Raw genomic sequence first — 16,046 nt, 5'->3', positions numbered from 1 at the left:
GCAACCAGAGTGTAATCTCAGTTACTGATGGATGTTAGAACACCAGCTCTTTCTTCTTTCCTCATAGTGACAGGTTTTAAAAGCAAAAGACTTATGATTTGTTAACACAGATGCTTCGCTGAAATGACTTTCTCTGGTACTATTTTAAAATTTCAAGACAGAAGCAACAGATACAGGAAATAAAGATCCTAATCACACTGACTGCTGCTGAGGAAGGTGAATTAGTTTGTGGTTCAATCAATAGTTGTGACATTTTAGTTACATTTTAACCATTTTGATTGTAATTCTTTATTATTGCAAAGCAAGTATATTTTTACAAATAAAGCTGGAATCTCGAGTCAGGCTGAACACATTTAAATGCTGGCCACAGACTTGTTGGTTGTATGAACTTGTACAAGATCTTTTTATTTTTTAAAACTTCTCAGCATATCACTTTAATCATCTATAAAAATGATTATTTACTTTATAAAACTTTTGTAATAATTAAACATATTATATATGTAAATTATGTAAGAAATCTGTTTACTCAGCATGTCCTTTTTTAAAAATAACCTGGAAACATTTTATTTACCAGACCCCACCAGTTGTGCAAAGTACTCCTGACATGAAGCACCTTCTCCCTTGGCAATGTGCTCTTTCTTGAGTGGTTCAATGAAAGCTTTGTTTTTCTCCATGGAAACAACCATGGCCAAAATTAGAGGTGGTGTCACTTCAGGTTAATCTTCTTCAGAGACTGACATTTGGTCTGGACCAGCTAGGACTTACGAAGTGTAAGCAATCACTTCCTGGTTTCCACCATGTAGCCTTTGAGCATAAGGAATACATTGGTCACATCACCTTGAAGAACAAAGCCACCTAGTGGGTTGATGCTCTTGTCAGACTGGTCATAGTCAATAGATACATTGCTCTTGATCAGTAAACCATCCTTGATAAGGTATTCTTGACCAATCTTGTAAATCTTCTTGTTAATCTTGGTTCAATAATGGTAGTCTTTCTGCCCAGCTCAAGCCACAGAGAATTCAGCATGGGCAAGGCTTTTCGCAGACCTCAAGGGGTCTTTCAGGAAAGTGTCTTTGTATGCCAGTGGCTGGTAATCCATTTATACACTTTGCCTTTTGTCACACCAATAACGTCAATCATCTCATCCTGCCCAAACACCCGATTCACAGGAACCTACAGCTTCAGCCTCTCAGGCCAAGTCTAGCTTCTCAGTCACAATGCCACCATTCACCTGGATCTCCATCCAATGTGTCTTCTTCTGGCGCAGAGGAAGCATAAGTATCTGAGTGTGGGCAACTATGCAGATGATTGATAGTAGTTCTTCATGCTGTTCACAGCCTTCTCCAGATCCCACATCCCAAGGTTGCTCATGATCCTGTAAACTTTTGATCAATTGCTAGTCTATCATCTGGAATCTTCTGCTAAGCAGGAGCAAGTCTTCCCTAAGAGGAGTCACTAAATTTTAATGTGAATTAATACTACATCTCGTTACTCTTTCACCAGAACGCCTAGCTTTTGGATATACTCAGGTTTTATAAAGTTGTTGATTTGAGTTAAGCAATTTGCATAGGCATTCTACCTTTCAAGAAACCATGGAAATCTGGATCAGAGTGGACCACATTCCCTCTGGGGCAGCTGCCCGGGGAGGGGGTGGGGCACATCTAGAATGGAGATTTGATGGGATTGGTCCTTTCAATTCTTTTTTTTTTAATTTTGCTCTTTTCTTTTTTTTTTTTTAAAAACAACTTTATTTTACAAAACAAGGATAAATGTACAGATTTTAAACATTTTTTGCTTAAAATTATACATTTTTGTCAGTACTTTTTTCAGATTTTAACATAATTTTTACATAAAACTATATCAATATGTTTTTTAGTCAGTACTTGATTTTTTTCAAGGTTTGATTGTACGCCTTGAAAACTTAATAGTTACAATGAGCTAAAGTACATGTAAAAAAAATGTAACATGGAAATAGTTAAAGTTTTCTTGTTGTATAAAGATTTTTTTGTTTTGTTTTGTTTTCTTTATTTCTTGGACTTCATACAGTCTGTGAGTTGTTTCTGGGGCAGTGCAAGCCTCTGGGGTTAGCATCCCACTATCAGTGACTGCATATTATGTCTGTTCTTTTGTGACTGGGTTATCTCACTCAGGATGATATTCTCTAGATGCAGCCATTTTCTTAAGAATTTGGTTAAGTCATTGTTTCTGGTGGATTAGTAGTATTCCTTTGTGTATATGTACCACAATTTTTGTATCCAGTCATCTTCTGAGGGACATCTGGGTTCATTCCAGCTTCTGGCTATTATAAATAGAGCCGCTATGAACATTGAGGTGCATATATCTTTGTTGTGTATTAAAGTGTCCCTGGGATATATGCCCAGAAGTGGAATAGCTGGGTCTTCAGGTAGTACTATATCCAATTTTCTGAGGTATCGCCAGACAGATTTCCAGAGTGGTTGTATTAGCTTGCAACCCCACCAACAGTGGAGAAGTGTTCCTATTTCTCCGCAGCCTCGCCAGCATCTGCTGTCATCTGAGTTTTGGATGGTGGCCAATCTGACTGTTGTGAGGTGGAATCTCAGGGTTGTTTTGATTTGCATTTCCCTGATGGCTAAGGATGTGGAGCACTTCCTCAGATGTTTCTCGGCCATTCGGTGTTCCTCAACTGAAAACGTTTTGTTTAGCTCTGTACCCCATTTTTTAATAGGGTTATTTGATTCTCTGGTGTCTAAGTTTTTGAGTTCCTTGTACACCTTGGATATTAGGCCTCTATCTGATGTGGTGTTGGTAAAGATCTTTTCTCATTCTGTTGGTTGCCGTTTTGTTTTCTTGACGATGTCCTTAGCCTTGCAGAAACTTTGCAATCTCATTAAGTCCCATTTGTTAATCTTTGACCTTAGAGCAAAAGCCATTGGTGTTTTGTTCAGGAAATTTTCTCCTGTGCCTATGTGTTCTAAGGTTTTCCCTACTTTCTCATCTAATTGTGTCAGTGTATCTGGTTTAATGTGGAGATCTTTGATCCACTTACACTTGAGCTTTGTAGAAGGAGATAAGAAAGGGTCTATTTTCATTCTTTTGCATGCTGAGTGCCAGTTGAACCAGCACCATTTTTTGAATAAGCTGTCCTTTTTCCATTGAATGTTTACTGCTCCTTTGTCAAAAATCAGGTGACCATATACATGAGGGCTCATTTCTGGATCTTCTATTCTATTCCATTGATCCAAATGCCTATTTCTGTACAAGTACCATGCAGTTTTCAGCACAATTGCCTTGTAATATAGCTTGAGGTCAGGAATAGTGATTCCCGCAGATGTTTTGTTGTTGTTGAGGATGGATTTCGCTATTCTAGGTCTTTTGTTATTCCATATGAAATTGCACATTGATCTTTCCAATTCCATGAAGAACTTGGTTGGGATTTTGATGGGGATTGCATTGAATCTATAGATTGCTTCTGGTAGGATGGCCATTTTTAAGATGTTTATTTTTCCAATCCATGAGCATAGGAGATCTTTCCATTTTCTGAGATCCTCCTCAATTTCTTTCTTTAGAGGTTTGAAGTTCTTGTCATACAGGTCCTTCACTTGCTTAGTTAGAGTCACACCAACGTATTTCATTGTTTTTGTGATGATTGTGAAGGGTACATTTTCCCTAATTTCTTCTCCATATGTTTGTTCTTTGAGTATAGGAAGGCTACTGATTTGTTTGAGTTAATTTTGTATCTAGCCATTTTGCTGAACTTGTTTATCAGCTGTAGGAGTTCTCTGGTGGAATTTTTAGGGTCACTCAAGTACACTATCATGTCATTGGCAAAGAGTGATGTTTTTATCTCTTCCTTTCCAATTTGTATCCCCTTGATCCTCTTTTGATGTCTAATTGCTCCAGCCAACACTTCCAGTACTATGTTGAATAGGTAGGGGGAGAGTGGGGAGCCTTGTCGAGTCCCTGATTTTAGTGGGATTGCTTCAAGTTTTTCGCCATTAAGTTTGATTTAGGCTGTTGGTTTGCTCTATATTGCTTTTATTATGTTTAAGTATGGCCCTTGGATTCCTGTTCTTTCCAGGACTTTTAACATGAAGGGGTGTTGGATTTTGTCAAATCATTAATTTCTTTATTTCTCCTTTGACCCTGCTATCCTTTAACAGAGCGTTGTTAATTTCCATGTGTATGTGGGCTTTTTGTTGTTGTTAAAGACCAGCCATAGACAACGGTGATTTGAGAGGATGAAAGGGAGTATTTCAATCTTCTTATATTGATGGAGGCTCGTTCTGTGTCCAATTAGGTGGTCAATTTTCGAGAAGGTGCCATAGGGTGGTGAGAAGAAGGTGTATTCTTTTACTTTAAGATAGTATGTTCTGTATATATCTATTAATTCTAGTTGGTTGAAAGTCTCTGCTAGTTTTGCAGTGTCCTTGTCCAGTTTCTGTTTCCCGGATCTGTCCATTGGTGAGAGTGGGGTATTAAAGTCTCCCACTATTATTGGGTGGGGTGAAATGTATTTTTTGAGCTTTAGTAGGGTTCTTTTATGAATGTGGGTGATTTTTTATTTGGAGCATATATGTTAAGGATTGAGAGTTCCTCCTGACAAATTTCCCTGGTAATGAGTAAAAAGTGTCCTTCCTTATCTTTTTTGATAACTCTTGGTTGGAAATTTACTTTATTCAATATTAGAATAGCCACTCCAGCTTGCTTCTCGGAGCTGTTTGCTTGGAAGTTTTTTTCCCACCCTTTTACTGTGAGATAGTGTCTGTCTCTGTCTCTGAGATGAATTTCCTGTTTGCAGCAAAAGGCTGGATTTTGTTTATGTATCCAGTCTGATAGTCTATGTCTCTTTATTGGGGAGTTGAGACCATTTATGTTAATAGATATCAAGGAATAGTTGTTTCTGTTTCCTACCATTATTGCTTTTTTGGGTTGAGTTGTGTCTGTTTTTTTCTTCTTTTAGTTTTCTTGTTTAGGAGTTTTCTTGTTTTTACTAGGCTGTATTTTCCCTCATTGTATTGGGTTTTATACCTATAATTCATCGTAGTTCTGGGTTTGTGGTCAGATATTGTGTAAATTTTGATTTGTCTTGAAATATCTTCATCTCTCCATCGATGGTGATTGATAGTTTTGCTGGGTATAGCAGCTTGGGCTGGCACTTGTGCTCTCTTAAGGAGTTCATGATTTCTGTCCAGGCTCTTCTAGCTTTCATAGTCTCTGTTTAGAAATCGGGTGTGAGTCTGATTGGTCTGCCTTTATATGTTACCTGACCTTTTTCCCTTACTGCTTTTAGTATTCTTTCTTTACTTTGGGCACTTGATGTTTTTACTATTATGTGTCGGGAGGTATTTCTTTTCTGGTCCAACCTATTTGGAGTTCTGAAGGCTTCTTTTATGCTCGTGGTCATCTCATTCTTGAGGGTAGGGAAGTTTTCTTCTATGATTTTTTTGAAGATATTTACTGTGCCTCTTAGTTGATACTCTTCTCCCTCTTCTATTTTTATTATCCTTAGGTTCAGTCTACTCATTGTGTCCTGGATTTCCTGGACATTTTGGGTTAGGAGCTTTTTGTTTTTTGCATCTTCTCTGGCTGTTTTGTCTATGTTTGCAATGTTGTCTTCTGCCCCCTAGATTCTCTCTTCAATCTCTTGCAATCTATTGGAAATGCTTCTGTGACTCCTGATTTCCTTTTTTTTTTTTTTTTTTTTTTTTTTTGGTGTGCTGACTCTAGGGTTATCTCTTTTAGAGTTTTCTTTATTGTGTCAATTTCTGTTTTAATTTACCTCTTCCATTCCTTTTTTTCTTTGGTTCTGTTTTCCTCTAGTTCTTTGAGTTCTTTGAGTGTTTTTCTTGTTTCTTCTTTAAAAGCTTCTGAATCTTTTTCTTTTCCTTCCTTTCTTGTTTAAGTATCTCTATCAGCGTCTTTCGGTATGATTTCAGGTCTGTGTCTTCTTTTTCTAGAGTGTTTGGAATTCCAATGTTTGCTGTTATGGGAGAGCTGGGTTTTGGTGTTGCTAGATTGTCTTGGTTTCCTTGGGATATACTCTTTCTCTTTCCTCTTGCCATTTTGTTGTCAGTGATATGTTCTTGCCTTTCCCTTGTCTCTGGTCTGTGTCCCTGGTTCTTCACTGGTCCAGGTTTCAGATGGGCCAAGCCCTGTTTTATGCCTCAGAGTCGTCGGGTGTGAGCAGAAGTTCCAAAGTTCTGTTTTTGGTTGCTGGATCAGGCATGGCAGGGAGGGCAAGGCAGGGGGTGCACTTTCCATGTGCACTCTGCAGAGATCTCTCTGCTCCCCAGCAGGCCAGGTCTCCCACCTACCAGTTGCTCAGCCTCTATGAGCCGCTCTTCCGGGTGGCAGATGGGCCAGGCTCTGCTTTGAGTCCTGAAGTCGCCTCCGGGTGGAAACAGAAGTTCTAATTTTCTGTTCCCAATCGCTGGATCGGGCAAGGCAGGGCAGGGCAAGTTAGGGTGTGCATTTTCCGTGTGCACTCCGTAGAGATCTCTCTTCTCCCCGGCAGCCCAGTTCTCCCACCCTCCAGTTGCTCATCCTCTATAAGCTGCCGTTCCGGGTGGCAGATGGGCCAGGCTCCTAGAAAACTCTTATACTCATCACTCAGCAAATATGGTCCTAAAGATCCAGAAGCCTCATGTGATTTCTAAATATCCCACAATGCCCACAACCACCATGAGTGAGGAACCCACAATGGTTACAGCCTCCACAACTTTTTTCTTGTTCACCTTAGATCCTGTCCTATCAACTTCACAGATGATGTGGCTCATGGCAGCCTTGTACCCTAGAAAGGCTGAGCAGTTAACAGGCTTAGAAAGGTCATCTTTAGGGAAGCGCTTCACATTCCCATGATGCTGACTGCTACACTGCTATGGCAAGAAGCCCAAGGACCCATGCCTGGGAGCTGAGAATTTCCTGTGAGAAATCTCACCTTCATACACCACTAAAAGAGCTACTCAGCATGTCTTCAGGGTTTAATTAATACTAATGACTTCATTGTGTGTTACTATTCATATATATGAGTAGCTGAATAGATGGTGACTTCATAAAGCAAATTTAAACCTGAATATTACAAACATCCTTATTTTCAAGGCTAGAGAGATTGTTCAGCAGTTAACAACATGGTTTGCTGTTTCTGAGGACCACAGGTCTTATTCTTAGCACCCACACAGTGGCTAACAAATACCAGCAACTCCATTTCCAGGAGATCTAATGCACTCAGTTAAGCTACTGTATCCTTGAGGTATACATATATTCTTGAAAGCAAAACATTCATACTCAAAAAGTAAAAATAAGTCTCATTTTCAAGCTTATTCAAATTTAAAATAGTTTAATTTTTTATAATTAATTTGTGTCATATATATTCTTCAGTCAATGTTCATTGATAAAGAAGGTCATGCCTAACCAAGTGGTTCAACATGAAGATTGTCGTTCAAGAGAGTAGGTTTATCTGAGTTCAGAAGGACTTTTATTTTGTATGCTTTCCTGAGTGTGAAAGGACTCTTATTTTCTTTGGTTTTATGTATGTAAAGGAGGTTTGTCTGAACTGATTTTTCTATTTAATCAACTCTTGCATACTCAAATCTCAGGGAAAAGATCTGATGCTCTAGCAGTTAGTTTGTTGATATGTGTTTTAGAAAGTAAATATGAACAAAGTTCAGTGAATACAATGTGATTTCAAGTGTAATATAGAGAATAAAATGAACTTGGTTAAAGGTGATTGTGATTAAAGACAAAAGATATCAAATAGACATAGTTTGGTAAAAGTGACTAGTTAAGTTTTGTTTATAATACTTATAGCATAAAATAAATCTTTAAAATAAAATTTTATGTTCTATTTGTTTAAAATATAATCTTGTAAAGGTAGAACATTTTCATAAATTGTCAATAGAAAATCCCTAGTTTAAAGAAATCAAGACTATAGATCTGCAGTTTCCTAACTGGGACATTAAGTGTCTGAGGAAATATAGAATCATTACTCATATAGCCATAAGAGCTCCAGAAATAAATGTTCAGGAATGAATGAATCAATAAATTTATTTTTGTATACATAAAACAGTAAGAATTTTAAAAAAATAACTGTTTTCTTTGAAATAACTACATGGTGGTTATGTTTTATATCCATAGACTGTTGCAGTTGCCAATTAACCTCGACTCAAATTGACTTGGTGGTAGTACATTCCTCACTACACACCCTATGATTTGAGTTAATTTGCCTTAAACAGTTCAATAGCCAGGCCACTCCCATACCTCCAATGTGGCTAACACCTCCCCTCTGATATTCCTGAACAATTACTTACTAAGATCTATGGGGACTCAATGGGGGGGTGGCTGGGGCTGCTCCTTTCAGGCTCTTATCTGATTGCTATGCTCTCTCTTCTGCACCTCTCATGCCTATTCTTAACCCCTTCCCAGCATGGTGGTTCTGTTTCCTTTCTTTTCCCCAAGTCCTTGCCTGGGCATCATGATGTCTTTTCTCTGTCTCTCTGCCCAGTCATTGGCCTACCAACTATATTTACCAATCAAAACCAACTGAGGCAGAATCTCTCAGCATCTAAAATGAGAACGTGATGATTGACATGAAATTTTGGGGACCTAATTAACATAACATTAGATTAAATATACAACCATAGATATTAAATGGGGGTAAAATGAGATATAGCCACTTACTTATCTCAGAGCAAGAATTCAAGCACAGCAGATTAGTTTTACCCCTAATTAACTCAATATATGTTCTTCCTCAGTTTTTCACTCTTGTAAAAAAGGCACAAAGCATGGCTCTGATTGAAGGATGTGACTCTCAAATCTTACTTGTTTTTGTCACCTCATGACACACTGAAACGAGTCCTGCTCTAGGTCAATTATATAGGTCCACCAAATCAGTGCAATCTATATGTCCATTTAAAAGACTGTCAATATTCATTTCCTCTTAAACTACCTTGACAAAAATTTTCTTCAAAATTTATGTTTAATTTTATCAAAACCCAAATAATACTTATATAAGAGTTTTGTATCACCTATCTCCAAAACACAATATTCAATTGACTTACCTAGGTGTATTTTCTGGCTTTTAAAAGTTTTATAAATTATAATTTCATATATCTCAAGAATCCACATAAAAATATAATTTAAAATTAAATGGGAAATAATGCCCACCTGCTTGCTTTCATATGTAAATCCAAATTTAAGAGTCTATATCAAACTTCAGACTTCTGAATAGTGAATTTTTAGTGTGTAATAGCTTTCTGTGCTGAATATATCTAGTTTCTGTCAAGTTGCTACATAGAAAGAAAATATTATTGACTACATAAGTAGTTCAATGTTGGAACTAACTCCAGGATGTCCACATTGTGTACAGAATCTGCCTTTATTAATTGGCTAAGTTAGAGTACTTCAGATTCTCAAGATAACTCATTTTTTTAATGTAGTTTTTCTTCTTTTGAAACTATTACAGGCAGTATGTTCTTTATTTGAATAATGTAAATTGCATATTATCAAGATGGCTGTGCAGAATTTACTTGACATTATTTAGAATTTGCCCACCTAGATAAATCAAATGATCCTGTACAATTCCATCCCTTATAAAACATTCATAATAAATGTATTTATGAAAAGAAGCACCAAGAGAAGCATAAATGTCTGCCTCTATCTCCTCCAGCAATCTCTACCCCCTCTTGCCTCCTCTTCTGTTCCCTGATCTTTCCCTTGTTTATCTCTCTCTGTCCAATCATATATCGTCTTAACATAAATCTACAGCCATGAGATTCACCACACTACAGGAATGCCATCTGGTAACAACATGCAGAGATTACAATTGAGAAGAGAGGAGAGTATTCTCATTCAAATGGCCTGGGTTACTTTGATGCACCTTTAATGCCAGTAAAAATTGTCATGTTTTAGGTAATACTGTAAATTTTTTTTTTCACTCAATACTTTTCATTTCATTTCAATGTAAAGATTATGGTTAATATTTAAAATCATATGTAATAAAACAAAATAAAATGTAGCTTTAACTATTCAAACTTTAAAATAAAATTGATAAAATACTAGAAATTCTCTCAGAAGTTTTATAAGCTATCTAATTTCAGCAACCATTGACTTAATAGAAAACTTTTTTTAACCTTTTGTCATTAGGATGAGCCCTACAACAATGCTAAGAGATAACAGATATTGATGATGATGTGGTGAAATTGGAATCCTCCTATGGAATTATTAGAAACAAAAGTAGCAACATTGCTATTGAAGCATTATGTGGATTCCTGAAGAGACTGAATATAGAATTAGCTTAGGACATGAAGCAGTATATCAAAGATATACTTGACACATACTGATTGCATTATTTACAGTAACTAAAATATAGAAGAAATACATGTTCTCACTGTTAGAGGAAGTTATTGTAGCACATATACACAGTGAAAATATTCTTCAACTTTGAGAAAAGAAGAAAAGCAGAATACATTTTCCAATATGGCTTGAATTGAAAAATACTATGTTAAGCAAAATAAGCCAGTTAAAAGGCATAAACTAAAGATTCTACTTATCCGAGGTACAAAGAATATAAATGCTGAGAGGAAAAAATGGTGGCCTGAAAGCAAACACAACACCTCACTAATTAATGAGTATAAAATATCAATTTTAAAGTTGAAACAATCTTGGTTATTCAGCTTAAGTATAAGATTAGAATAATTATATTGGTTAATTTTATAATATACATGATTTTACACCCCTACAAACAAACAAAAACTAGTAGTACTGGTACAATTATAAAAGTTGCAATACAAAGAAAAATATAATAGTCTATTCCATTAAAACAGCCAGTTAGAATTACTATTCTCAAAAGCATTGGTCTTCATATTTAGTCCACAGATATATAACTTCTGTGTTAATTAGGATCCTAAAATAAAGTAATTCATTCAATGTTTTATTGAGTCTACTTCAAAATAACAACGGTGAACAAGGATTTGTATTTAGTATAAGACAATCTCTTCTCTTGAATGAAACTAAATGTCAATGGGTGAATTCTAGACAGACACCAGATACTAAAGTTAAACCAGGACCAGGTAAATCATCTAAATAATCCCATAACACATAAAGAAATAGAAGCAGTCACCAAAAGCCTCCCAAAAAAAAAGTCTAGTTCCAAAAGGGTTCAGTGCAGAATTCTATCAGACATTTATTGATGAGTAATACCAATACTCTCCAAACTATTCCACAAAACAAAATCAGATGGAACACTATGTAACTCATTTTTTGAGGCTACAATAACCCTTGTTCCTAAACCACAAAAATACCCTATAAAGAAAAAGAACTTTTGACCAACCTCACTTATGATTATTGACTCAAAAATACTCAACAAAATCCTTGCAAACCGAATCCATGAACACATCAAAACGATCATTCACCATGAACAAGTAGGCTTCATCCCTGGGATGCAGGGATGGTTTAATATAGAGAAATTCATCAATGTAATCCACCATATAAACAAACTCAAAGAAAAAAACCACGTCGTTATCTTACTAGATACTGAGAAGGCATTTGACAAAACTCAACACCCCTTCATATTAAAAGTCTTGGAAAGAACAGGAATCTAAGTCTCATACATAAACCTATTAAAAACAATATACAGCAAACCTACAGCTAACATCAAACTTAATAGTGGGAAACTTGAAGCAATACCACTAAAATCAGGAACTCAACAAGGCTTTCCACTCTCCCTCTACCTATTTAATATAGTACTAGAAGTCCTGACCAGAGGAATTAGACAGCAAAAGAAAATCAAAGGGAAGAAATTGGAAAGGAAGAAGCAAAAACATCACTATTTGCAGATGACATGATAGTGTACTTAAACTATCCCACAAATTCCACCAGAGAACTTCTATAGCTGAAAAACAAGTTCAGCAAAGAGGCTGGATATAAAACTAATTCAAACAAATCAGTAGCCTTCTTATATTCAAAGGACAAACATGTGGAGAAAGAAATTAGGGAAATTATACCCTTCACAAGAGTCACAAAAAAAATATGAAATACCTTGACGAGACTTTAGCTAAGCAAGTGAAGGACCTGTATGACAAGAACTTAAAACCTCTAAAGAAAAAAATCAAGGAAGATCTCAGAAAATGGAAAGATCTCCTATGCTCATGGATTGGAACGATAAACTTTGTAAAAATGGCCATCTTACCAAAAGCAATCTGCAGATTCTATGCAATCCCCATCAAAATACCAACCCAATTCTTTATTGATTTGGAAAAAGCAATGGGCAATTTCATCTGTAATAACAAAAGACCTAGAATAGTGAAATCCATCCTCGACAACAACAACAACAACAAAAAAAAAAAATCTGTGCGAATCACAATCCCTAATCTCCAGCTATATTACAAGGCAATTGTGCTAAAAACTTTATGTTACTGGTACAGAAACAGGCAAGTGCATCAATGGAATAGAGTAGAAGATCCAGAAATGAGCCCTCACACATGTGGTCACCTGATTTTTGACAAAGGAGTTGTAAACATTCAATGGAAAAAGGACAGCCTATTCAACAAATGTTCTTGGTCCAACTGGCACTCAGCATGCAGAAGAATGAAAATAGACTCTTTCTTATCTTATTGTACAAAGCTAACATGAAAGTGGATCAAATATCTCCATATTAAACCAGGTACACTGAAACTATTAGATGAGAAAGTAGGAAAAACCTTAGAACACATAGGCACAGGAAAAAATTTCCTGAACAGAACACCAATGGCTTCTGCTCTAAGGGAAAACATTGACAAGTGGGACTTAATAAGATTGCAAAATTTCTGTAAGGCTAAGGACACTGTCAAGAAAATAAAACGGCAGCCAACAGAGTGGGAGAAGGTCATTACCAACCCCACATCAGATACAGGAATAATATCCAAGATATACAAAGAATTCAAGAAGATAGACACCATAGAATCAAACAACCCTATTAAAAAATGAAGCACAGAGCTAAACAAAATGTTCTCAGTTGAGGAATATCGAATGGCTGAAAAATATCTGAGGATCTGCTCGACATCCTTAGCCATCAGGGAAATGCAAAATGGGGTACAGAGCTAAACAAAACATTTTCAGTAGAGGAACACCGAATGGCCAAGAAACATCTGAGGAAGTGCTCAACAGCATTAGCCTTCAGGGAAATTCACATCAAAACAACCCTGAGATTTTACCTCACACCAGTCAGAATGGCCAAGATCCAAAACTCAGATGACAGCAGATGCTGGCGAGGCTGTGGAGAAAGAGGAACACTTCTCCACTGTTGGTGGGGTTGTAAACTGATACAACCACTCTGGAAATCAGTCTGAAGATTCCTCATAAAATTGGACATAATACTACCTGAAGATCCAGCTATTTCACTTCTGGGCATATACCCCAGAGACACTCCAATATACAACAAAGACACATGCACCGCAATGTTCATTGCAGCTCTATTTATAATAGCCAGAAGCTGGAAAGAACCCAGATGTCCTTCAGTAGATGGAAGGATACAAAAATTGTGGTACATTTACACAATGGAGTACTACTCAGCTATCAGAAACAATGACTTAACCAAATTTTTAAGAAAATGGTTGCATCTAGAGAATATCATTCTGAGTGAGATAACCCAGTCACAAAAGAACAGACATAATATGCAGTCACTGATAATTGAATACTAATCCCAGAAGTTCTGAACACTCCAGAAACAACTCACAGACTGTGTGAAGTTCAAGAAGAGAAAAGAAAAGAAAAGAAAAAGCCATTATTTTTATGCCTTACACACCAAGAAAACTTTGACTATTTCCAGGTTACATCCTGTATTACATGTACTTTATGCTCATTGTAACTAGTAAGATCTTAATGCACACTATCAAACCTTAAAAAAAGTAGCCAAGCAATGATGAAAATGTATTTGCATACTTTTATGCAAAAAGCTTAAAATTTGTACATTTATCTTTTTTTAAAAAGTAAAATTCTTCAATAAATAAATCATTTGTGATTTTTGCAAAATTAAAAAATGACATACTCATAATTTTAAGATGGGCTGCATACTATTTTATCCTTTACATAAAAAAATTGTGTTCACTTAAAATATCTTACAAATGAAGCCTAGAGTGGAGGAACGGGGCTCTAATTTCACCACTTGAGGCACAGCTACAGCGTACAGAGTTTCATGTTTAAAAAATAAAACGACATACAAGCAAGCAAGATTAAGTAAAATACAAGGAACTTAATCACTAAAAAATGTAAGAAATAGGCACAGGAAGTCTTATGTTTTCAGGCCCATATTTTTAAGTGTAATGCTCAAGATATTCAATAATTTTGTGTGGGCACGTCTGCAGATATGCTGGCCTTGGTGCTGAAATGGAATTCTGAATTAATTCTGAGATCCTAAACTTTATTTGTTTAGTTTCTTTGCAAAAAGAACTGTGGAAATATATTCTAAGATACATCAGTTGACAAAGACAAGTGAGACAGTTTAGGACTTCAGAACATCAGGGCTAACTAAAAACATTGGTTGAAATATCCCAATACTTTAATTGCTCACTTAGAAGTAGTGCTGGATCCTGATGATTTTCAGTCTTAGCTATATTGTACTTAGTTGTTTTGGAGAGTACATGATTGCACATAATCTCTAAGTTGATTTAATGAATTTTAACACATTGTATTGAAGTATGTCATAAAATTTAATTTTCTGATTAAGGGGAATCTAGGTTTTAGGAAATTCTAGGTATTAATACAATGCTATAGCCAAAATTATAGTCTGTGACAACATAATTCAGAAGAATCAAGAATCTTCTAATATATATATAAAATTCTAGAAGATAATAATTATTTATTTGTTTGTACAGTTTCCTTATTTAGATATAAAGAGCACCCATGTTTACTAAGCAAGCCAGAAAAATGGAGTGGGAAAACTTTGTTGCAATGTTGAGTAGAATGAAATGGAAAAGTAAACTTGTCTAATTCATAGGAAACCTAAGAAAATATAGTTCAAAATAATAGTGTTAATCATGAGAGTTTGGAAATCATTAAATACTGCTTCAATACATAATTTTGTGTAGATAATACTTTAGTCCTTAATCATATTTTTAAATTAGCATTAGATTTAATGGATATATACAAATTATTTTCTATGCTCCTTGTGTGAGAATGGGTTTATATTATTCTCAACAAAATTAGCAAGTTCTTTTTCGGCTGCAGAAGCACTAGTTTTCCCTTTTCATTTTATTACTCTAATCAGCCTCTGTGAAGATAGTTACAACGACTAAAAATAGTACTATTTTCTTTTCTTCTTTGTTCCCAATAAGAAAGTACCTATTACTTGGGAACACTGTAGAATATATTTGCTACAAGCAGAATGTGCTTTCAGATAAGCATCAGGATCATAAAGCAATCACTGATGCATGCTATCATCTACAAGAACTCACTCAAATTTTGTTGGTTACTTTAATAATGCCATTTACAGCAAGAATAACCTATAAAGGACCTCTTTTACTTGTTGTGCTTGTTTTTAGAAGAATTTAGAACAAAGTTTCTAAATCTTGGTTTATATCTTCTCACAATTATACTTGATGTGGACGTCTGGAAGGGATAGATTAGAAATAAGAGTTTGTTTCCATCTCATCAGACAATGCAGAATATGTCAAATACAATCATATGACTAATGGATTTGTCATGTTTCTACACTATAAATATCCCTTTTATATATAATAAACACTTTACTGGAAAAAATATGAAACTATGTAAATATCACATTGCTCATGAATCACCCACCCACTTTAAATCTACTGGTGACTTAATTAATTATTTCCAAGAATTCAAATATTCATTTTAAAGTGAAATATTCCTTTGTCCTTGGTTATTGACATCTTACAATTATGTCGCTGATTTTTGTTATGTTTTCTGTTTGTGGGTTCTGTGTGTGTGTGTGTGTGTGTGTGTGTGTGTGTGTGTGTTTGCACGCGTGCGCGCATGCACCCACATTTTTGCACGTAAGTGCTCATATAGATGAATGTGTGTATGCATGAGTGATAGATGCATGTGAGAGTAGAAAGTCAGATATCTTT

The 16,046-nt window shown here is 35.8% G+C and overlaps 1 pseudogene across 1 annotated transcript; it reads right to left on the bottom strand.

Moving 5' to 3' along the window:
• Window positions 1–563: 563 nt before the first annotated feature.
• On the bottom strand, window positions 564–6,758 carry LOC308422850 (large ribosomal subunit protein uL3-like; annotated as a pseudogene). Its single transcript has 2 exons — window positions 6,648–6,758; window positions 564–1,375 (listed from the first exon to the last, which is right to left on the bottom strand). The product of its transcript is annotated as a large ribosomal subunit protein uL3-like (transcript).
• Between the last annotated feature and the right edge of the window lie 9,288 nt (window positions 6,759–16,046).

Source organism: Micromys minutus, assembly GCF_963924665.1.
Source record: "Micromys minutus genome assembly, chromosome: 7".
NCBI classification, from domain to species: domain Eukaryota; kingdom Metazoa; phylum Chordata; class Mammalia; order Rodentia; family Muridae; genus Micromys; species Micromys minutus.
The sequence above is the reverse complement of the archived record's forward strand: the minus strand, read 5'-3'. Positions and strand labels throughout refer to the sequence as shown.